Below are 23876 nucleotides of genomic sequence, written 5' to 3' on the forward strand. Positions count from 1 at the left end.
TTAATAGTATGCTCTAGTTGCATGGCAAAGTTATGTTTACATCTCTCTGTATTTGATTCCAAACTTCTATGGTTGTACTGAAAAGTATGTACATTTTTTGTGATTAATATGGCCATATTATACCAGTGCCTTGACATTTCAAGAAGCAGTTGCTTAGCATAACTGAATGACATATACTATGTAACTCTTGGATAATTTCTGACCAAATGCAAATGCTTTTCTTTTTGGATTTTTTTTTGTGTTCAGCCGGTGCGAAAAAATTATGTTTCTTTACCGTTTCAGTTAATCATGTGTCATGGTAACAAATCTCTGCACGTCTTTATACCAGGTTCTTGAGCTGCTCAACAAAACTTTAATTTGATAAGGGACATGATCTGCTTAGTTTCCATAACATGCCATCTGCTGGCAGGAACTGAGAGTGGGAACATCAGTAGTGGTGGTGGCATGGCGGGAATGTGTGAAATGTACTAAAATTTGTTGCTTATATCTGATAAGCATGTACTGTAGGTGGAAAATCCTAGATGTAGACAACGCTTCAAACATGTAGGTTTAACATCTATATGCCATACTGGCAGCAGCAGCTCTGACTGGTAATTATTTTGAACCATGATTGGATGTATGCTTAAAACTCTTCCATGTTTGAGAGGCCAAGAAGTTGTGTTAATTTTAACTGAAAAAATTGATGATAGGTTGGCAGTTTCCAGTTATTTTCCTTTTCTAAGGAATGTTTCATGTCGCATGCAATTTGGAATAAAGTTTCAGTGAATCAGATTCAGTTATTCCTTAAAAAGAAGCAAAAGCCTAAAGGGTGTTCGATTTTTTGACCAAATTATTATTGGTATTCTTGTTGTCTGTTGAAGATAGGTTGGTCCTGTTAGTGAATGAATATTAGAAGTTCTGCTAACGATATTTTGTTCTCTATTTTGAAACACATTGGTTTTACCGACCAGCGAAGAAACATAATTTATACTAGAATGATACTTTCTAGAAATTTTATTTTGTAAATGAAATAGTCTAAAATGCATGAAATAAATAAGTTGTCTAACATGTATATGTGCGCTAAATCTAATCGACGTGGCATTATTGTGTATATGACAAATTAATGTTGATGTTGCATGCAAGTTAATTAAAGCCGTAAATAAGATGAAATCAACGGCCTAGAAAACCTGATGATGTGGATAGCTGGCATGAAGAGATAAACTATCACAATTGCAGTTGGGGGTTTTCTTTTATAAGAAGTACTATATAAATAGGAAATTTTGTTCAGCACTAAACAACACAGCAAATCCCAGAGGCTGTAATGGATACAATAAAACAAACTTGTTGCATCTTCATTAGATTTAAGCCTGTAAGGTCAACAGTTATTTTCTTTCTCTAGCTTAATTGCACTGCTGTTGCTACCTGTTCACGCCAAGCATACGATGATATCTGTGACAGACAAATTAGACAATATTACTTTTGACTTTTGAGCTCTAGGATGCTTTTCCTCAGTACACGATATGCTGTAAGCTAATATATATGCCTCCGAGTCAAAACATTAAGCAACAATTACATGGAATCTCCACTCAGTCATGCAGCTATTGCCCATCATATAGGCAATGGGCATCTTAATTAATTTCTAGTGGCATCGTTGCTTAAGCATTGCTTAAAGTTAGCTCAGGTGGTAGGTCAATATGCGATCAGGTTCTTTCTAGTTTTATGAAAAGATAGCATTACACTTGTTAGCTACACGTGGAAGAGTCAAAGACTTTAGTTAATTGACAGACGTATGGAATCATGATATCTCATGCATCGTGTCTAACTAATATCTAATCTGAGAATTTGTTCTGGTTTATTGGAGAATGTTGACAGTGTTCGCACGGCCGTATGGCCATTTGACCTGGGATTATGCTTGCGGTTCGAAGGAACTCGTGGATGGAAGAGCATCACACACGTGTGTGCTTATCTTTGTGCATCCTGTTTTCTCTTTTCTGTTCTCTAGATTGTAACATGCCTATTCGAATTTGAAATGGTTTTTTTTTTCATATGGTGTCACTTCCGCGAAGACCTCTTTTGTAGCTGGGTTTCTTTTTTTTCTCAAAAACTACAAAACTTTTGATTTTATAGTGTCTGATTTTTTAAAAAAAATACATAGAGGTAGAGAATGTTGGAATCTATCAATGTGTAAATTTTTAGATTGAAATACGTTGTATTTTGCCCTCAATAAAAATGATAAAATATCACAAAATAATAAAATCTAGATTGTAGTGTACTGTTCATTACTGTTCACTAATGGTGAAATCAAGATTTATTAATTTTTCTGAGTCTAAAATACAACATATTTTATTCTGAAAATTTACACATTTGTAAATTACAATATTGTCTATATTATGGTATTTTTTCGATTTTTTTGACATGTCTAAAATAAAAAATTATAGATAAAAAAAAGGCCTACGTGTAGCTCGGCCCACGTATCGCCACTCTCGTCTCTTCTGCACATATTTATGATTCTGAAACTGGATAACTGGAAAGATATCTAATTTTACATATTGTGTATATATGGACCAGAATTAAAACTGCGGGATGCTTGGAAGTTGGAGCTCCACCAAAATTTGGAGCTGAGGTAAAGCTCATCAGCAGCTTTTCAGCTGCATCCCCCATTCATGAGATGAGCTCGTACACAATATGCGTCTGCCTTGTCTCCATCTCCTTGTTCCGAGCGGCAGTACCCATCTAGCATCTCTGCAACTCCTCTCCGTGCTCATGTCAGCAGCGTCGACTGCTTGTGCCTTGTGGTGCCTTCGTACCAGCAGCAGTAACTTGCAACTACCTATGTAGCTTTATCTTTACAGTGTGTATATTCCTGCCATATATGGTATGGTTCTTCAGTGTAAAAGAGACTAGCGGTTGATGATGATGGTGCCAGTGTATGCATCACTTCCCGGTTGGGTCAGGCCTCCGGTGCATGCCATGGAGGCAAGGCAAGCAGACCCCACACCAGCCATGATGATGACCGTAAGAGTAAAGCCTCTTCTGGTATGTCTGTAACTTTATTTTCTTCCCTTGTCAAGGTTTTGTTTACAGCTTGCCCGGGTAATCGTACTGGTTGACCTACTAGCGTAAAAAAAAACATTTCCATTGGTCCGTCACTGACCAGAGTGTGCAATCAAAGATCAAGGAGCCTCTTCAGGTGAGTACAAGAAGCAGCCTTTTCATGAGAAATTATCGTGCACTCCCGGCCGTGGAGTACTTGTACTCCAAATCGAAAAAAAACCCTCTCGGACTCTCCTGTAAAAAAAAGACCCCTCTCTAAAAGTTAAATAAGTAACCTACTAGATAGACAGTGCATTAACTTTTGTACGAATTCGAGCGACGTGCTTGATAAACACCCCAGACCCAAAAAAAAATAAAGAATCCAGATTGGTAAAATAGATCTAAAATGAAAAAAGGACAAATCTATGTATGCATACTGTGTAATCAATATGGGCCATGAATTCGGCCCATTGACCATACCACCGCTGAATTTATTTTTTCTTTTCTTGAGCTACACATTCAATTTGGAATTGATATCCTGTGACATAGTTTTTTTTATGAGGTAGACGCTGTGTCTTTTCATTGATTAAGAAGGAGAGGACATATCCCAAGCTAAAGAAAGAAGAACATGTAAACAAAAACAAAAACACATCATATCACATCTTTTTTTTTTGCACACAAGAAGGGGTCTAGATACATTTTGCAGTAAACCCCTAGCATAAACTCGCTGTAAGAACCTAGTACTTGAAGAAAGGGGCTTATACTTTACAAAAAACGCCCTACAATAAATTAGAACAAAGCAATCCAGTACATGAGTGTCTCTGCCACTCATCGTCGGCGTCCTCCAGGCGTCGCCGCGGTCCACCACCATCCCGCGGGGAACAAATCACTTCGCAGAAAGGCAGCTACGAGCACCCGCGACGGAGTCGAGTCATGGCCTCCGCATCGGAGGTTGTAGATTCGCCGCCCATACGGCCTTGGATCATATCATGTCAAAGAGAGCGATCCAAAGGCCCTTAGGGGACCATGTGAGCAAAGTTCTTGCGCCTACATCGATCAAGGCCTAGCCCGCCTCCTTGATTTTCACAAGAACCCAAGTCAGTTTTGGGGACTTGTTGAAAACTCAAGTTTCTTTCCTTCCAAATCTCCTAAACAAGTCCTTCGACAGGAACATGAACTTCAAGGTAGATGCTAGACTATCCTGAAGATCAAGGAAAGTGAAACAACTTGTGCTCCCAAGCATGAAGAAACACCACCCCAAATCCTTTCTAAGTAATGACATGCAAACAACATTTGAGTCACCACCTCACGGGCTGGTCTGCAAAGCTGACATAGGGGTAAGTGAGGCCGGGAGGTATGTCATCCATAATCGACTTTGGAGTGCAAGGCAAACCAAAATTTTACATTTTGGAGGTGCCCGTGATCACAACACGGCGAACAAGAAGGCCAAATAGTAGAGCTTAGGAATTGCGCTTGGTAAGACAATTGGCAGCGTGCTTTGTTGATGAAGAGGGGATGCCTTGGGCATCCCCAAGCTTTGACGCTTGTACCTCTTGGATATTTCTTTGGGTGATAGGGGAATCCCCAAGCTTGAGCTTTAGTCCATACTTCATCTTATTACATCATTCTTCTCTCCCTACACTTGAAAACTTCCTTCATACAAAACTTCATACAATTCTTATTAGCAGCATTAGTGCAATCAAAACAACAAATCCACTTGGGTTCAGTTCTAACATATATCAAACATCTATTAAAACATTATCTAGTGTAACAACTTCTTCAAAAAGCTCTTTGCTCAAAATAACTCAAAAAGAAAGAGATTAAGAGGCAAATGCAAATAGTGGCAAAAATGACAGAATAGCATGTAAAGATCGATTTTTTCTAAAATCTTCTGTTGCTCAGATCAAAAAGTGTTCAACTAACGAAAGTTAGATAATAAACCTGGGGCATATGCTAAAAAATTGGTAGCTCAAAATTACGTTCTGGCTGGGAATAAGAATTTTTATGGTAACAACACAGAATCTGTTTTGGGACAACAACTTTCCCAAATCTTACTTTCTTTCTATTAGAGGCTATTCTTGGCACAAAAACGAAATAAAAATGACAAGGAGAAGTTATTACAGAGGTAATAACTTCCAAGACTCAACAAAAGAAAATTACAGTCATAAAACAAGGGTTATCTCCCAAAAGTGCTTTTATTTAACGTCTTTCAGCTAGGCGTAGAAAAAGAGCTAGCATCAAGTATTTTCATATGAAGAAGCATCAAGATCAATCACTTCCTCTAAAACACAACATTTCAAAATAGGCACTTTAGATACCACTGTAGATGATTCAACATGCAAATCACTCTTAGTTGTACTGAAATTTTTATCAATTTTAAACATATTATGGGATTTTGGTTTAGGTACCTTGGGAACATACATGAATTTTTGCTCTTTTCCCGCAAAAGCTTTCTCCTTCTTAAACCCTAGAGAATAAAAAGTTGAACTTAAATTTTCCATAGCCTTCTCTAGTTTACCAATCCTAAGGTTTATACTATCATGGGTATTCCTAGCCTCTAAAACAATGATTCTTTTATTGGTACTTTCTATTGATTCATTAATTTGGCTAGCATTATTAAGGAAATTCATCAAACTTTTCTCTAGAGAGCTTAGTCTTTTTATAACATCTTCCGAAGTGATCTCAGTTTTAACAACATTAGTATGTGGTATTCCTACTAAGCTTTCAATTAAATTGCAGGATTCCAAAGCAGGGGTACCCAGAAAATTACCCCCTGTGAGAGTATGCAAAACGTACCTATTCCAGCTAGATATACCAACATAAAAAATCTAAGAAGGATCATGGTAGAATATTTTTTAGTACATCTATGATGAGAATCACTTATTCTATACCAATCATATTTCAAACTTTCTCCCCCTTGTTGCATAAAAGAATGAACCTAAACTTCAGGAATACTCATTTTAGCAAAATTAAACAAAGCAACAGAAATAAAAGCTATAATAGAAACTAATTTTTTGTGTTTTTGATATAACGAAGCAAACAAGACAAAGTAAAATAAACTAATCAAAACTACAACAAAGTAAAGAGATTGGAGATGAGAGAATCACCTTGCAGAAATCCTCTTTCTACCCGGCAACGGGGCCAGAAAAAGAGCTTGATGAGCGCAGATTGCATACCGTTGGGAAACCCCAAGATGAAGGTATGATGAGCACAATAGCAAGTTTTCCCTCAGTAAGAAACCAATGTTTAATCAACCAGTAGGAGAAAGGCGTGACTTATGAAGGTGTTGCTAGCTGACTTGTGGCAGGGCACACTACCGGCGTCAACAACAACTTGGAACCTGCACACAGCACAACCAAAATACTTTGCCCCAACTTACAGTGAGGTTGTCAATCTCACCGGTTTTGCTGAACACAAAGGATTAAATATATAGTCTGAAAAGAGATGTTTGTTTGTTGTGGAATTAAAGAGAACAATCCTTGCAAGGGATAAAACAACAATGTTTTATCCAAGGGTAATTCTATTATTGACTATACGCACATTCGCTTAATGCGATAATCTGTTGCTTGCAACTTAATACTGAAAGGGGTTCGGACGATAACCGGAAGGTGGATTATTAGTCATAGACGCGGTTGGATTACGGTCTATGTATTATGTTGTAATGCCCAATCAAATCTCATAGTAAATCATCTTGTCATGTATGATCGATATTCTGTCAATTGCCCAGCTGTAATTTGTTCACCCAATATGCTATTTATCTTTATGGAGAGACACCCGGTCCGTTTCCTTTACACTGATAAATTCAACCACTGCAATCATGTTGAAAGACCGAGATGTCGCCTAGAGGGGGGGTGAATAGGCGATTACAAACTCTTTCGGATTTGTCTTGTAAGAATGCGAAATTAAACTATTGTTTAGTTTACAAGCACAAACCCTAGATATGCTAAGCTCAACTAAGTATAACAATAACAACTAGAGCTAAGCAAGATAGGCACAAGATATATGTAGCGCAAGTGATAGCAAGATATATATATATACTTCAAGCACGATGGCTATCACAAGGAAAGAGAGCTCGGGTATAGAAATAACCGAGGCACGCGGAGACGAGGATGTATTCCCGTGTTCCCTTGCTTTGCAACAAGGTACGTCACGTTTGGAGGAGTGGAGGTCCCACGAAGGATTCCCCGCGTCACGAAGGCTCACCCTATTCTCCGAACCACACCCACGAAGGATAATGGCCCTTTCCTTATGGTTAGCTTTTCCTCCGCTCCGGAGATGGCAAGCTCCACAACCACTTCACAAGCTCCACGAAGGAGAAGCCCGGGCCTCTTCACAATCTTCTTGAAGAGATCACTGGAGCAACAACCGCCAAGCCAACTAGGAGGTTTCCCTCCAAGAGTAACAAGCTCACGGTCTCTCACTCGAACTAATCGTGGTGGAGAGCTCAACACTATGCAATGATGCAAAGCAAGAACACTAGAGGTGTTCAAGTCCTTCACTCTCAAATCCCACCCGAACAACAAATGCTAGGATGAGATTGGAGAGGAAGAACAATGGGGAAAGTCAACAAAAGACTCCAAGATCTAGATCCAAAGGGTTCCCCTCACTTAGAGGAGAAATTGATTGGTGGGGATTGTAGATCTAGATCTCCTCTCTCAAATCCTCAAGAATGGGCAAGAATCATGGGGGGAATCAAGAGGGGAAGCAAGTTCTTCCAAGAGCAACAATGAAGGTGAAGAAAGGGGAAGAACTAACTCAGCCCAAGGTGGAAGAAGGGCTATTTATAGCCCAAGAGCAAATATAACCGTTGGGGAAAAGTTGGGCCGAGTCAACCGTCGAGGAGCCCGGTCAACCGGACCACAGACCGGCCCGCCCGGTGCAGGGGCCGGTCGGACCGGACCAGGGACCGGAGTCACTTTGCGTCGTCCAGGAGCTCCTCCGGTTGGCGCCCGGTTGGCGACCGGTCGACCGGACAGCACACCGGGCCCGCCGGTCTGTAGGCCGGCTGACCGGGCTGCAGACCGGATCTGTTAGACGCACGTTTGGCGCCCAGTTGGCGACCGGTTGACCGGACTGCGCGCCGGACTGGCCGGTTGGGAGGCCGGTCAAACCGGGCGAGAAACCGGGCTAGCAGGAAAAACATGTTTTACTAAAACTGTGATAACTTTTGTGTCCGGACCCCGATTGACATGAAACCAATTTTGTTGGAAATATGGAGACTCCTCACAGGATATTTTTAGATGTTTTTAGAGAGGGAGTCTCCCACCGTCAAGAAACGGTGAAGACGTCCAAACTCGAAAACGCAATAGAAGATGCATGCGGATTCCGTTTTCGATGAACTTGGGCTTGTTGTAAAGCTAGCAACAAGCTCAAGAACCTCACACAGAGAAACACCAAGAAGCAATAAGGATATGCAAAGTATGCAAAGGGTTGAGCTCCCTAAGACGATGTGATCAAGTTACCCAACCGAAAGCCCCTCTTGATAGTGCGGCTATCTATCCTATAATCCGGTCTCCCAACAACCACCTTGAGACCGGCAAAAGGAAAACCTATCAAGGTCATACCTTTGCCTTGCGCATCCCGCTTGATCTTGATGATAACTCTTCAAGCTCTACACAAGCCGGAATGCCTCACTTGATCAATGTTGCTTCGTGAAGACTCACAAATGCTCCCCCATACACTATGATGGGAAAGCTCCATTGATGCACATCTTCACATGTCCATTATCACCAAATGGACGGCAAGCTTCAAGCATGTGATCCACTCAAGATGCTCATCTTGAACTTGCCCAACTCAACCTTGTATCTTCTCATACTCACTTAAGATAGAGCATGGCTAATATTGAGTTCCACCTAAGAACTCCATCTTCATTTTATCTTCTTGATCATATCACATATATATCTTCAAACCGATGATCTTGATGCCAATACACAAGGTATATCTTTATCTTCATGGCATCCATACTTGAATCCAACATATGGAGTACAAGTAGTACCTATGGAATATTCCTTCATATAAACTCAATGAAAACATTAGTCCATAGGGGTTGTCATTAATTACCAAAACCACACATAGGGGCAATATACCCTTACACATGTTCTGTTTACTTACTGCAATTCCCGTTCTCTTTAATTACTGCAAACATCTCTTTCTACTCGATACGTCTAATACTTTGTGTTCAGCAAACCAGTGAGATTGACAACCTCACTGCAAGTTGAAGAAAAATACTTTGGTTGTGTTGTGTGCATGTTCCACGTTGTTGCTGACGCCGGTAGTGCGCCCTGCCACTAGTCAGCTAGCAACACCTTCAGAAGTCACTCCTTTCTCCTTCTGGTCGATTAAACCTTGGTTTCGTACTGAGGGAAAACTTGCTGTTGTGCTCATCACACCTTCCTCTTGAGTTTCCCAACCGCTTCCACAACAACGCTCAGCAAGATTGTCCGGCGCCATCACCGAAGCACCATCAACGGCCACCAACTGCTTATGCCATCATATGCATTGGCGTTTTTAGGGCCAAACTCATTGGATGGCATTGAAACTGAGGCGACATAGTGCTCGAGTACTAAGGTGGGTCCCACAGCGTAGGCTCGGGGGTGGTTGCAACGTGGGCCCTCTATCGAGGCCCACGAGCTTCCTAGTCTACTTCTTATCATCTTCTGGTAAATCCTAGAAAAGGACGCTTCAAAATTTTCATCTCAAATTGAGCTCCGTGGTCACTTTGTAACAAGCCAACTTTTGCAAATAGGTTTAAAATTTTGGAATGCAAAATTTAGGGCCAACAAGAACTTTTTCTGTCTTTGTTTCTTGCATGCATGTTTGATCTTACCCTTGTTGTTTTTGTGTGTGTGTGCATGTTGCTTGTAGGAAATCTCCACCTTAGCACCAACTTTAAATTTCTTAAAACCATTAGAGTATTGTAACTTCTCCTTGTTGATTGACTAGTGGGTTTTTAAATCCTTACTAACCCCTAGGGCTACAAAAACCCCTAGTGCATAAGAATGGGATATTTTGATATCACATTTCTACTCCTTTTGATTTTGTCTTTTCCTTCCCATTACTTAACCAATTATTATCCTGAAAAATTCCCTAGCCTTGTGCATATGGCCCCATCTCATTTTCATCTTTGCCTTGACCAATATCACATGGGGGTGGTCTTGCCAAAAATCTGAAAGTTGGCATAGGTTTAGAAATGGTCACAAAGGCCATGCCCTAGTCAACAAGTTTCTGCTCCCATTTTTCTTTCCCAAATTTTCTTTCCCTCTCATTTTCCCTCACTCATCTCACCCCTCACATGTGTGCAATACATGGCCCTTTTTTTCCATCCGGTGGAGTGAGAGAGGGGTTGAGAGAGGAGGATGGCCGGGTTGGGTGTGTGCATGCAGGTTGGAGCATAGCTCCACTTATGTCAAGCCAAACCTGGACACTTTGCTCCCTGCTGCTCTCTCTCACCTGCACCCCCTCTCCTCTCCCCTACCCATCGACCTAGGATCCCCTCTCCCATCACCTCTCTCTTGGAAAACCACACGGGAGGCCGCACCCCTTCCTCCCTTTCTGATGCTCGTGCACGCAGGGACCAGCGACCTTGACGCGTCCCTGCTCTCCTCTCTCTCTATCTCTCTTGGACACTCTCTGGAACGCTCCCTCTCTCTGACCCACGCTCATCAACCCCCAACCCGTGACGTGCACGCCGCCGAGCACACATCCACGTCGTCCACCCCACACCCCCGTATCGGTGACCTTAGCCGCCGTTCTGCGAACGAGGAGGCTACCACCATCTCTGCCACGCACGGACATGCGCCACCCTGCATCGCCATGCACGCACATGACCTTGCCACCCTGCTGGCATTTTGTCGAACACGTCGCAGACGGACGTGAACCCTCATTTCCATCCGTTTCCCTCGCACCAGCGACATCAACTTCCCTCCAAAAACCTCCTCCGCAGTTCAAGCACGCAGCAGAACCATCCATCTTGCCCAGTAGGGAGCCGTCGCGCCCTCACCTCATCGTGCACGCACCGAGTCCACCGTGCGTCCCTCCTTCTACGCTATCCTCTCGCCACCACTTCCCCCGTCCACCAACTCGATTCCCTCTAGAGCGGAGAGAAGCCTTGCTTCTCCTGCGGCTCGAGTTCTTGCTTGACGACGTGGTAGCCGCTGCAGCACGGTGGAGGTTGCCGTCGCTACTGCTCCTCTATAACTCTCCTCTCTAGCTCTCTAGATGCGCCGCGCTTCTCCCTCTCTAACACACACTTGCTTTTCACCCAGGTTACCTCGATGCCGACTCCTGCATGAACAATAGTGTGGTGCGCCGCCGCCGACCGTCGCAGCGACCACTGCTATTTTTGCCGCCACGACCGCCATCCGACAACACTTCCTCTGCCGAGCCCGACGCACTTAATCCCATCGATTTATGTCAACCTAGGTGAGCATACGGAGCCTGCAGTTGCTAGGGTTTCCCCGTCGCCATCCATCCGCATCGCGGGGTGGAAGAAAGCCCGAGCACTGTTGGATTTAAATCCAACGGGTGCATCGGGTAGCACCGGGCCCCGCGTGCCAGCGTGGCCGGCCACGTCTGGCCGTATTCAAAAGCCGCATCCCGCGCATCCATGGCGTATGCTGGGCGGATCTGGGCCGCGCAGCCATCTCAGCCCGTTTCATTTCCCCTCTAATTTCTTGTTAAATCTGCCAGTAATTTATGCTGTAGGTTTTGAAATTTCATTTATTCCTCGATGATCCAAATTTGATGATTCAAATTCTTGGATGCTCACAAAAAAGTTCTTAACCACAAACAATTTCTTGCATGTGCTTTATGGTTATAAATCTGAGCTGATAAATCAAACCCTAGAATGTTACTAGTTGTGTATTTTATTTAGTGTGTGAGATTTATAGATCCTTTTTGCATTAGGTTAATTTCGGTGTGTCGTATGGGTAAATACATTTCTTTTGGCATAGGCATGACATGCAGGAGCTTCCTGGATCTGGTTTGATTTACAAATAAAATTCTGTCCAGAGAGCCATTCTTTGATTTTTGTTTTGAAAACTACATATATTTTTGGAGCAAATCTAAGTGCTGCTGGTAGATGTCATGATAGGGTACTTTTGTGCCAAAGGAAATAATTTTGTGAGTGGTACTTTATGTCTGAAGATTTTATTACTGAAACAAGGCACCTTTTCAATATCTAATTTTTGTAAATTCTTTTACAAGTCATAAAAATTCCAAACTAGTGGGGTTAGATCACCTTTAGTAACAACTATCCATTGGTATGTTTTTCTCTGGTTGATTATGCTCTGATGCTGGTGTGCTTAGTTATTCAATTGCTCTGGTTGCTGTCTTGTTTAAATTTTCCAAGTTATTTAAAAATTCATTTGCATGTGATTCTTGTGCAAGTGTGTTCTACATGTTGATAGCTTCTAGTAGGTATGTTGCATGCATTTTTGTAGCTCATAGAAAGATTTAGGGCATTTAAATGGTTCCTAAGTCATTTTTGGATTTGTAAAAATCATAACTTTTGTGTTAAAAACCCTAAACTAGTGAATCCACTTCCAGTAGCTTGTTATTGTGAACCTTTACACACTGTGATTTTATCAAATTTTTGTGTGGACTATTCTGGAATGGTTTGTTGATTTGGTGTGTTGCTTGTTTCTTTTTATTTTGCGACGCTAGATTCGAACGCTGCCGGAAACGAAGGAGGAGGTGACTTTGGGGAATTGGAAGAAGCAAGCCAGGTACACTTTGCTGATCAAGTCAAGCCATCTCTTGATGCATACCTTGTCCTAGTTATCTTACTTTTGCATTATTATAAGTTTTATAAATTGCATGATTTTATTTATTTATGTGAGTGGTCATGCCACTCGGAGTTTAATTATTCCACCCTGACAGGTGCAGCCCTCGTGATACCTACTGATCAAACAATTGCTAGAGATATGGTGCTTAGCACCTTATCATGCTTGTCGCCGCTTTTCAAGAAAAGCCGGACTATAGGTTGGGATCCCTCTTTAAAAAGATTTGTGAAAATGTTTTCAAGAAAAGATGAGTTTCGAAAACCTTGGAATGGGGTAGCCCTGACCAAGTGCGAGTTTATAAAAAGGAAAAGGTTTTTGGGAAGAAAGTTGCTGGAGGCAAGTGGAGAAAATTGTTTTCGAAAAACTTTGGTGACTGAGTACCTAACCGGACCTAGCCAGTACAACCACATTACCCTTAAGTGGACGGGGCGTAGCGTAGTAGTTTGTCTCGCCTTAGTTTGGGTCCTGCAAGTGTAGTGGCAGTCCGACCATGGACGCTTCGACCGGGGTTCTTCCCTGAGAAGGGACGCAACCCATTTGCCTGTCCAGGTACGCGGGGTACAACTTATGAGCTCCCATTGAAATATGCCTAAGTGGTTGGATAGAATTCCGGAGGGTCGAGTGTGCTGGTGACCTTGCTACTCCTGGACAGCCCTCGAACTCTGGTGTTGGGAGGTACAACTCATTCGGCATGTCTTAGGCTAAGGCGAGCAGGCGAAAAACTACGATCAGGTACTTGTCGTGGCATATGTTATTATCCAGGGATGATGCCCACACGATAAGTATTCGGATCTTGTGGGAAAAGTGTATAACCTCTGCAGAGTGCAAAACTATTCGAATAGCCGTGTCCGCGGTTATGGACGTGGGAATGGAAGCTGCTTAGCATTAAAGGAAGGTTTTTGTTTTACAAAAGTGTTCTCCAAAATGATTTTTGGAAATGTACCTGGGAGGTACAGAAAAATACCAGTAGGACTGGTGGAGATGTACCTGGGAGGTACGGAGGAAAGATGGTAAAGTTGTTTTGGTCATTCTGATGGCCGAAAAGGAAATTGGGTCACCCTTACCTATTAGTCTTCAAATAAACTTGTTTTCAAAAAGGTTTTCAACAAATATATAGAGATATCATACTCTCGAGAGGAACTACCTCTCGCTCCTTGTCGCCCTAGTGTAGTGTCTGTTCCTTGCTACTGCCATAGTGCATATCCTTTATTTCTCTCTAAGGTGGTTTGCGAGTATATTCAAAAGTACTCATTGACATTGTTGTCCTGGCTATTTACTTGGCCAGGCTGTGAAGAGGAGTACTACGAAGAAGAGGAGTACTACAAAGAAGAGGAGTACGACGCCGAAGACGTAAACTAGGATGCTCTCCCAGTCAGTCGTCTGTAGGGTAAAGGCCTAACTTGGGTTCCACCGTTTTTGGAGTCAAGTTGTTTCCGCTGCTGTTTGTGAACTACGGTCTTCATGGCCTATGATGTAAAACTTGTGTAATCCTTTTAATTCGGTACTGTAATGGATGTTGTAATCTGGTATCAGTTTGGTTATGTATTCACGATGGAATGATCTTGGGATCGTGAAATGGTATGCATAACAGGAGTTTCAGACTAGTAAGTCCGAGGCCCCACACACTTGAACTAAAAAAATACGCACATTGTAAAAAACCAATGAAATGGATTCTCATGTATAGTGTATATATATCCTAAAATATACCAAAGTAAATAAGTTTATTTTATTTTTAAGTTAAAAATATTTGTTTGAAGTGCTTATTGCTACGGCCGGAACTATACTTGTTTGATGGAATCTATTAGTTCCAAGTATGAAACTAGTGTTGTCATGCCTACAGAAAGTCTTTCGAGTGATTATTTTGTATTGGCGGAATTATCTTTGTTAAGGCCTAAACTATTTGTATACGCTGGAATGATTTGTTCCATCATCCAAATTCAGTGCCAATAGTTTTCCATGATTACCCGATGCCATTGATCTTCACATGAGATTATGTTATTCTCGGAAATCCGTTTCTATTAAAAGGAAACATTTACCCCGAAATATCCATTGCTGATCTTGCTTGGGTGACGACCCACGGGCTTGACTCACGGGCTCGCGTGGGCCTCATTTGCCATGAGTAATATTTTTAACCGTAGGTCATGTAGCTCCCGTTTTAATTGAGGGACGTCCTTAGCGTCGCTTTGTACTAATACGACAACCCTGATTGACACTATACTTGCAAAGTTTAGAATGCATCACATGAACACCCAAAAGCAACTAGTGTACCGTCGATCATGCTTGCTAGACGGCCATGCAAGAATTTTGTATTAGCTTTGAGCCTCGAAACCGATATTTCCAAATGCTCACTCCATCTCATAAATTTCTCATAACATAGCAAAGTTTCATCATCAAAGAGCTTCGATGTGGCATTGCCCAATTTCCCTCCAAATTTACATGGGACTACCATTTGATATGCAAGAACTTTTCGCTGCTTCCGGGCAACTTCAATACCTTGTGGACAAATTACCCGACAAGTTTAGGTCGGGCGAGCTCCATTGTTCACGCGTGGTTGGCTAGTGGTTGTAAAATTATCTCTCACTGACATGCTAGTTGATACGTCTCAAACGTATCTATAATTTTTGATACTCCATGCTTGTTTTACACCAATTGATATATGTTTTGTTTACACTTCGTTGCACTTTTATATGATTTTCGGCACTAACCTATTAACAAGATGCGACAGTACTAGTTCTTTGTTTTCTGCTGTTTTTGTATTTCAGAAAAGTTGTACAGAAAATATTCTCGAAATTGGACGAAACAAAAGCCGAAGTCAATATTTTACTGAAACGAAGACGAAGTCCAGAGGGGGGTCGAAGAGGTGCATCAGGGCAGCCAGACCACCCCTAGGCGCGGCCTGGAACTGGCCCGCGCCTAGGGTAGGTCTGGGCCCACCTTGTGCCAAGCCGACATAATGTCAACACCCGGAATTTTAAGTCCAGGTGCCTGTTATGCCATACATCGCAATCCCAGGAATATTGTTGTTGCGAGACATAACAGTTGAATATCATAAGTCATCATTCATTACAAACCATAAAGTCTTACAACTTGGAATCACATGATCCATATTACATAAATAGTTGATCTATTGATCAACGAACTGGTCAACGAACAAACACAAGTTCATAGCGGAAGCGTAAGATACAGGGACTCTATAGTCCACAGGCCAACGCTTGACGTCAGGAGTAGTCCTAGTTGTCGTAGACGTCCTGCTGTCCATCATCTTCATACTGCTGCGCCTCTTCATAGTCTGGCCATTTGAATAGCCAGGGACACAGCCGTGAGTACTTTAAAGTACTCGCAAACTAATACTAGTGTAAGTACTATCAGTTCTAGTAAAGGGGTACTAAGCTCTAGTTTCTTTTGCATAAAGCCAATTTTGAGTTCACACGTATTGGAAATAAAGAATCTTCATGTACTAACTACTCAAGTGGGAACATTAGTGTCATTCCCACAACTCAAGTTGTGATTCAAAAACAAGTCAACAATTCACCATTCGTTGCATCACTATTTTCAAAGAAACTGACACTGGTAACAGTATGGCCTTTCCAACCGTCCGTAACCGTGGACACGGCTATTCGAATAGGTTTACACTCTGCAGAGGTTGCACACTTGTGCCACAACATTTGATTTCATCCGTCGGGATAACCCCGAATCATCGTAACACAGTACGCGGATCATCAACCATAACCTTTCATTTACAAACTTTAGTATGAGCACCTCTCCCCATGAGCTTGGCCTCCCAGTGATGACCAACTGTCATCCTGGGAACTGCACAGGGCTTGGCCGTACAATTCACCTTCAATTCACATCATTCATCAACAACGGAGGCAGCCTCGGCATAACCCCTATGATGTGTGTTTAGAGGGAACCCATACTAATGTACATAAACTTCTAGTTAAGCCTTTACCCATAATCAGGTATTGTGGGGGTACTTATGAATTGGAAAGGTATCGCATCCAAACCAATATTAGTTTTATATCAAAAATCACTATCTTCTCTTGGTCATATTCACCTTCAAAATTCCTTCAATAGAATGCATCATCATTCCAAAGTGTCAATTTTATTTCAAGTCACATGTTCCCATCTAGAGTAGTCAAATTTTAGTATTAGCACTAGCAACTAGTCATGAGGGGTGCTAACTAGCTTTGATTGCCTTAGGCTAACTTTGATGATCTTGTTCTACTCTAGACCAAGTGAATCATGAATCCAAAAGTACTTTGATAAAACAAAAGCAATAAAGCTTGTAAGTAAAAGCTTGTAGTAAAACTTGGGATGGCTCATGAAGCATAATAAAAGAATGAGTGTGCCTTGCTCTTGATAGAGCTTTGCACTTTTCAAGAATATTAGCTTGCAACCATAGAGCTTGCAGTAGTGTTAGCTTGCCTTGGTTGTTGATGTGGTCAAAGTTCTCTTCTTCTTCTGGGTAGAATCCTTCCTCTTCCTGGTATTCTCCGGTACTAGCGTCTATACACGAATACGAGGATACAATCACCACACCAGTTCAAGAGCTATACTAAGCACACACATAAATCACACATACTATTCTAGCATTATCACATTGTCATCATGTGGGTTGTTATGGCTTTATTCTTAAGAAAATAATTTCCTCTCATTATATATGTAAATGATAGTTTCCATGTAGTTCTTGAGAAATAAATTCCTCTCATTAAAATCTTCTTAAAATTTAATTTCTCAAACAATAGGACATGATATCATGTTGACCTAAGTCAACCATTCATCACCATTATTTGAGAAAAAGATTTAAATGAGGTAGAATACCTTATATCATTTAATTAATGCCTATTATGATTTAATATCTCCAATAATTCCATATGATATTATTTGACCAGGGGTCCAACTTCATATGAATGCATTTGAGACAAGATTTAAATGAAGTAATATACTTCATATGATTTACACAATAGTTTTGGATAATATCATGTTAATAAAATAGCCATATTGTCCATTAATTAAACTAGGGCATGATCATGCAAAGTGACCACACCATTTTCTTGCAGAAACAATTAGTGTAAGTCAAAAGTGAGCTATTGGAGTTGGAAGTAACTTAATATCTATTTTGGTTGATTTTTAATAATTATTTGGATAGGAAAAAGTCCCTGCCTTTTTATTTATGTCACATTAATTCTACACAAGATTTTGAATTGGGACCAGTGGCATTGGATATATCTTTTCTCTAGCTTTTCAACAACATAAATTTCATCAAATTTGGTTGGGTAGGTTTGAAACTATTCAACTTCTAAAACAGGTTCAGTATTTAAATTTATACCCAATTGATTTAATAGGATTTGCAGAATGGGCCGGCGGGAAATTAAACGGGCCAAAAGATTTGAAAAGCCAGGGGGCAGCCCAACTAGCGCTGCGGGCCAGCTGACAGGTGGACCCACCCGTCAGCGGGCCATTCTTACCGAAACGGTACGCGCGAGTGGTGGCCGTTGGATCAGGAGCAGATCGGGCGGTCGAGGCGCGTCGTCGTCGTCGACGAGAGGGGCGGTGCTGGCACGGCGGAGTAGGGGGTCGGCGGCGATCCTGGGCTCCGGCGAGTGGCGGCGTTGATGCCAGTCGACGTTGTCGACGACGGCGAGCTCAACGGTTGTCGCTGGAGCTCCGGGGGTGGACGGTAGCTTCGGATTGATCTGCGGCGGCTCACGGGCGGCGAGGTGGAAATTGGACGGCGGCGCTGCGCAATGTTGCGGGGAGAGAGGGCGAGGAGGCTCAGAGGAGGGAGGGAAGTGGCTTGGCGTGCTCAGATGAGGAGGAGGGGCTCCCCTTTTATAGGCGCTCGAGGTGGCCGGAGGTCTGCGACGAACTCGACCAGGTCGCGGCGATTCCGGCGAGGGAGAGGGGTTGGCGAGGTAGGCGTGAGGTAGGTGGCGGCCAGGCGGTTCCAGAGAGCTAGAGGGCGAGGTGGGGGACGGTCGGGTTAGTGCTGGCGCGTGCGATGCCGTGCGGCACGGCGGCGGAGAAACGGCGACGATGTCGACGGCGACAGCATGCGCGGGGGCAAAGGAGCGTGTCCGGCGGGTTGGTGCTGCGACGGCGAAGCTCAACGCGCAGCCAGGGGGTCCGGGGGAGGCGTCGAGCAGCGAGGCGACAGGTGGCCCGTGGGCGTCCATGGCGTGCACGTGCAACGTCCACGGCATGCCTGGGCCGTTCTGGGCGCGCGTTTTCCGGCGAGTGTCGACGGTGTCCATGGCCGTGGCGGTGCTAGGCGTTGCTAGGGTGGTGAGGTGGTGTGTGTGGACACCAGGGCCAGAGCTGGGGGTGAAGGAGAAGAGAGGGGGCACGGCATGGCCGGCATGGCCATGCACAAGCATGCTAGTGCTTGTCTCCTTAGGGTTCCTGTGCGTGGTGAGGCAGAGAGGGGGCAAGAGATCAAGGTGGAGTGATTTGGGGCAGGGTAGGGTTAGCTAGGACACTATTTCAAATAGTGTTGTATTATTCCATAATTGAATTTTGATGTAATTCACCAAATTTGGTTTAATTCAAATAGTTGGCCAATTGGAAATGTGTGTGTTTAGATAGGTTGTATTTGACCAGAGAAGGTGAGAGGTGGTGGTGGAGTTTTCAAATTTAAGGAAAAGCAAAAAGTGACAAAGTGAGATTGTTGATCATAATATAAAGTTCCAACTTTGGATGAACCTAGCTATTGATCAAAGATGACTTTGGCATGGTGCTCTTTACAAAAGTGTTCACCTTTATGTTCTCTTGGATGACATGCAAAGAGTTGGGAAATTTTATTTTAAAAATTTCGAAATGCAGGGGCTCAAAGTAGTGATCAGACTAGAAATGGCAGATTTGGCCATAATCACATGTGAGCACAATTTGAGTGAGATTTTGATTTGAATTGTGTTTCTTTGATTCAAACAGTGGTAATAAGTGTGTAGTAACACTATTCAAATAATGGTGAGGACCAAAATGGTCTAGGTTCAAAATTTATAAAAATGGCATAGAGTCATATGTGAGGGTTTGTGATTTTCTAACCTTTTATTCTTTTATTTTTCTTTTCTTTACTTTGACCAGAGTGAGGTTTATTTGGGGTTTGATTGAGCTGGGAAAAAGGTTCACACCATTTTGGGACAAGGTGGGTGCCTAGGTCAAATTTTAATATTTTGGTTAAGTGTCACATATGCCTCTATGCATATGTTTGATTTTATTTTGTTTATCACATAAGCATAATTACACTCCTCATGGCAAAATCACAAGTAATAGGTATGAGCACTAAGCATAGCACTCTATTTAAGAAAAGTTTTTGTTGGTTCTCATTTTTGGAAAAAGGCAATTTATTTTATCTTTGTTTTGAAATTTGGGGTGTTACAAACCCTTCCCCCTTAAACAAATCTCGTCCCGAGATTTTAAGAAAAGTTAGGTTCCTAAGAGAGATTGGGCGGTATGATTTAACAGGAAGACATACTTGGCATGTTCTGAGGTGCTTCTGGAGCTTCGGTGGCAGTCAGGTTGTAGTAGCGGCCGTTGTTGTTCTGGTTCTTTCTTGCGGCGAAGCGGCGTTGGTTCTGAGCAGGTGCAGCGGTGTTGGCGGCAATCTTGGCGAGTCTCTTGGGGCACTCATTGGAGTAATGCCCAACCACTCCACACTCATAACAAGTGATGGTGGCCTTGTCCTTGGTGGCGATGGGGATGGCATTGCTTCCAGTCCTAGGGCCAGTGTTGTTGCTGTTGTTGTTGTTGCTCCCGTTGTTGTTGGTGTGATTGTTGTTGTTGTTGTTGTTGTTGTTGCCTCCGGGCTTCGGGGGTCCTCCCTGGTTATTGGTGTAGTTTGGGCGGTAAGTCTGGGCAGTGGGCTTGTTGTATTTTGGAGTAAATCCTCCAGATGAGTTGTTGCGGTACTTCTGGGTATTGTTGGACCCATGCTGATTCATCATCCGGCGTTTGCGGTTCTCATTGGCTTGGTGAAGCTTCCCTTCCATCTGGATGGCGGAGTCCACCAGGGCTTCTAGATCAGCAAAGGGAATGTTGACCAGTACGGTCTGCATCTCGTCATGGAGTCCGTTCAGAAATCTTTCTTTCCTTTTCTCATTTGTATCGGTCTCATCCGGGGCGTACCTTGACAGAGTAAGAAATCTGTCGCGGTATTCTACCACAGACATTCTGCCTTGCTTGAGTTCGCGGAACTCGTCTCTCATCTTCTTGATCAGTCCTTGGGGCACGTGATACTTGCTAAACTTCAGCTTGAAGTCTTCCCAGGTCATCATCTGTCCCGCATTTATTGCGCGGGCGCTTGTCCACCAGGCTCGTGCAGGTCCTGCTAAATAGTGCGTGGCAAACAGCACTTTCTCATTGGCTTCTACTCCAGCCACTTCAAGGTTATTTTCCATGGTTTGCAACCAGTCGTCTGCATCTAAGGGCTCTTCAGTCTTGCTGAAAACAGGGGGGTTTGTGTTCTGGAAGTTCTTGAGTTTTGAACCAGGGTGGTCGTGGTTTCCATGGCCGTTGTGGTTCTGAGCGATCTGCTGCAGTGCAGCGATGTTGGCTTGGCGTTCAGTTCTATCGGCTTCCCGGTCTGCCATCATCATCTCTAGCATCTGCATCATGGCGTCTTGGTTGGCGCTGCGGGTTGGTGGGGCCATCTGAAGATTGAGGTAGATGATAAGATAAGAGGGAATTTTCTATGGTTTGTTTGAGTTAAAGTTCAAACAGTTTCAAAGGTTCAAAACTTGAAAACTTGAGTAGTGTTGAAGGGGTAAAACCAACAACACTTTTTCATTCATACCAAACATCACACATTACAAATCTAACACACCGTTGGTTTGAAGAACCATTCATTCGCTCTACGATACAAGGGGATCCTGATACAACTCACACCTACTTAAGTGCTGGAGTGATACTACTCTTCTGGGTGGATTCTTCGTCTTTACAGGTGATGTGCTTGGCGAGAGGCGAGGGCGTGGTCCAAATCCCTGCGGGTTTTGTACTGCCTGAAGTCCTGGTGTGCTACATAGGGGTTCATCTCCGTGTGCGGGGGTATGGTCGTCGGTCTTCCCATGGAGTCATGTCTTGGGTAGTAGATGAAGCGAGTGTTTTTGATCTTGTTCTCATTTTGTCCGCACAGACGGGCAATGGCTTCTTGCATAGCACTGACTAGTCCTTCCTTCCAAGTGTTTCCCGTTACAGAAAACCAGATGGTTTCCCATACCGGGGCTCCAATCTTTCTTCGTAGATCAGTAGAAACTTCCCACCTAGGCGGTTCTCCGGAGTGGTTTTTGAGGGGTATTCCGAAGAACTCGGGATACGGGTGTCCTAGATATTCCACTAGTTGCTTCAAATCCTTTTCGAACTTTAGGTCGCCTTCGTGACCAAGCTGATAGAACTCCCATTGGTACTCCATCTGTGGGCAAAGAGGATGAGTAAGTTAGAGAAGTAGTCAAGTGTGCAAAATTTTAGGTAAGCTTGCAAAGAAAAGTAGAGCATATATTTCTCTTTTTTTTTTTTTTTGAAAAAGATCTCAAGGATAAGAGTGAGAATAAGTTTTCACAATTATTCATTTCATTTGTTTTTGAAACTAAGTTTTTCAGACGTCCATTCTAACTAGGGTCTCCTAAGGTCAAACAATGGCTCTGATACCAACTTGTCAACACCCGGAATTTTAAGTCCAGGTGCCTGTTATGCCATACATCGCAATCCCAGGAATATTGTTGTTGCGAGACATAACAGTTGAATATCATAAGTCATCATTCATTACAAACCATAAAGTCTTACAACTTGGAATCACATGATCCATATTACATAAATAGTTGATCTATTGATCAACGAACTGGTCAACGAACAAACACAAGTTCATAGCGGAAGCGTAAGATACAGGGACTCTATAGTCCACAGGCCAACGCTTGACGTCAGGAGTAGTCCTAGTTGTCGTAGACGTCCTGCTGTCCATCATCTTCATACTGCTGCGCCTCTTCATAGTCTGGCCATTTGAATAGCCAGGGACACAGCCGTGAGTACTTTAAAGTACTCGCAAACTAATACTAGTGTAAGTACTATCAGTTCTAGTAAAGGGGTACTAAGCTCTAGTTTCTTTTGCATAAAGCCAATTTTGAGTTCACACGTATTGGAAATAAAGAATCTTCATGTACTAACTACTCAAGTGGGAACATTAGTGTCATTCCCACAACTCAAGTTGTGATTCAAAAACAAGTCAACAATTCACCATTCGTTGCATCACTATTTTCAAAGAAACTGACACTGGTAACAGTATGGCCTTTCCAACCGTCCGTAACCGTGGACACGGCTATTCGAATAGGTTTACACTCTGCAGAGGTTGCACACTTGTGCCACAACATTTGATTTCATCCGTCGGGATAACCCCGAATCATCGTAACACAGTACGCGGATCATCAACCATAACCTTTCATTTACAAACTTTAGTATGAGCACCTCTCCCCATGAGCTTGGCCTCCCAGTGATGACCAACTGTCATCCTGGGAACCGCACAGGGCTTGGCCGTACAATTCACCTTCAATTCACATCATTCATCAACAACGGAGGCAGCCTCGGCATAACCCCTATGATGTGTGTTTAGAGGGAACCCATACTAATGTACATAAACTTCTAGTTAAGCCTTTACCCATAATCAGGTATTGTGGGGGTACTTATGAATTGGAAAGGTATCGCATCCAAACCAATATTAGTTTTATATCAAAAATCACTATCTTCTCTTGGTCATATTCACCTTCAAAATTCCTTCAATAGAATGCATCATCATTCCAAAGTGTCAATTTTATTTCAAGTCACATGTTCCCATCTAGAGTAGTCAAATTTTAGTATTAGCACTAGCAACTAGTCATGAGGGGTGCTAACTAGCTTTGATTGCCTTAGGCTAACTTTGATGATCTTGTTCTACTCTAGACCAAGTGAATCATGAATCCAAAAGTACTTTGATAAAACAAAAGCAATAAAGCTTGTAAGTAAAAGCTTGTAGTAAAACTTGGGATGGCTCATGAAGCATAATAAAAGAATGAGTGTGCCTTGCTCTTGATAGAGCTTTGCACTTTTCAAGAATATTAG

The sequence above is a fragment of the Lolium perenne genome, chromosome 5 (genome assembly GCF_019359855.2).
Source record: "Lolium perenne isolate Kyuss_39 chromosome 5, Kyuss_2.0, whole genome shotgun sequence".
NCBI classification, from domain to species: domain Eukaryota; kingdom Viridiplantae; phylum Streptophyta; class Magnoliopsida; order Poales; family Poaceae; genus Lolium; species Lolium perenne.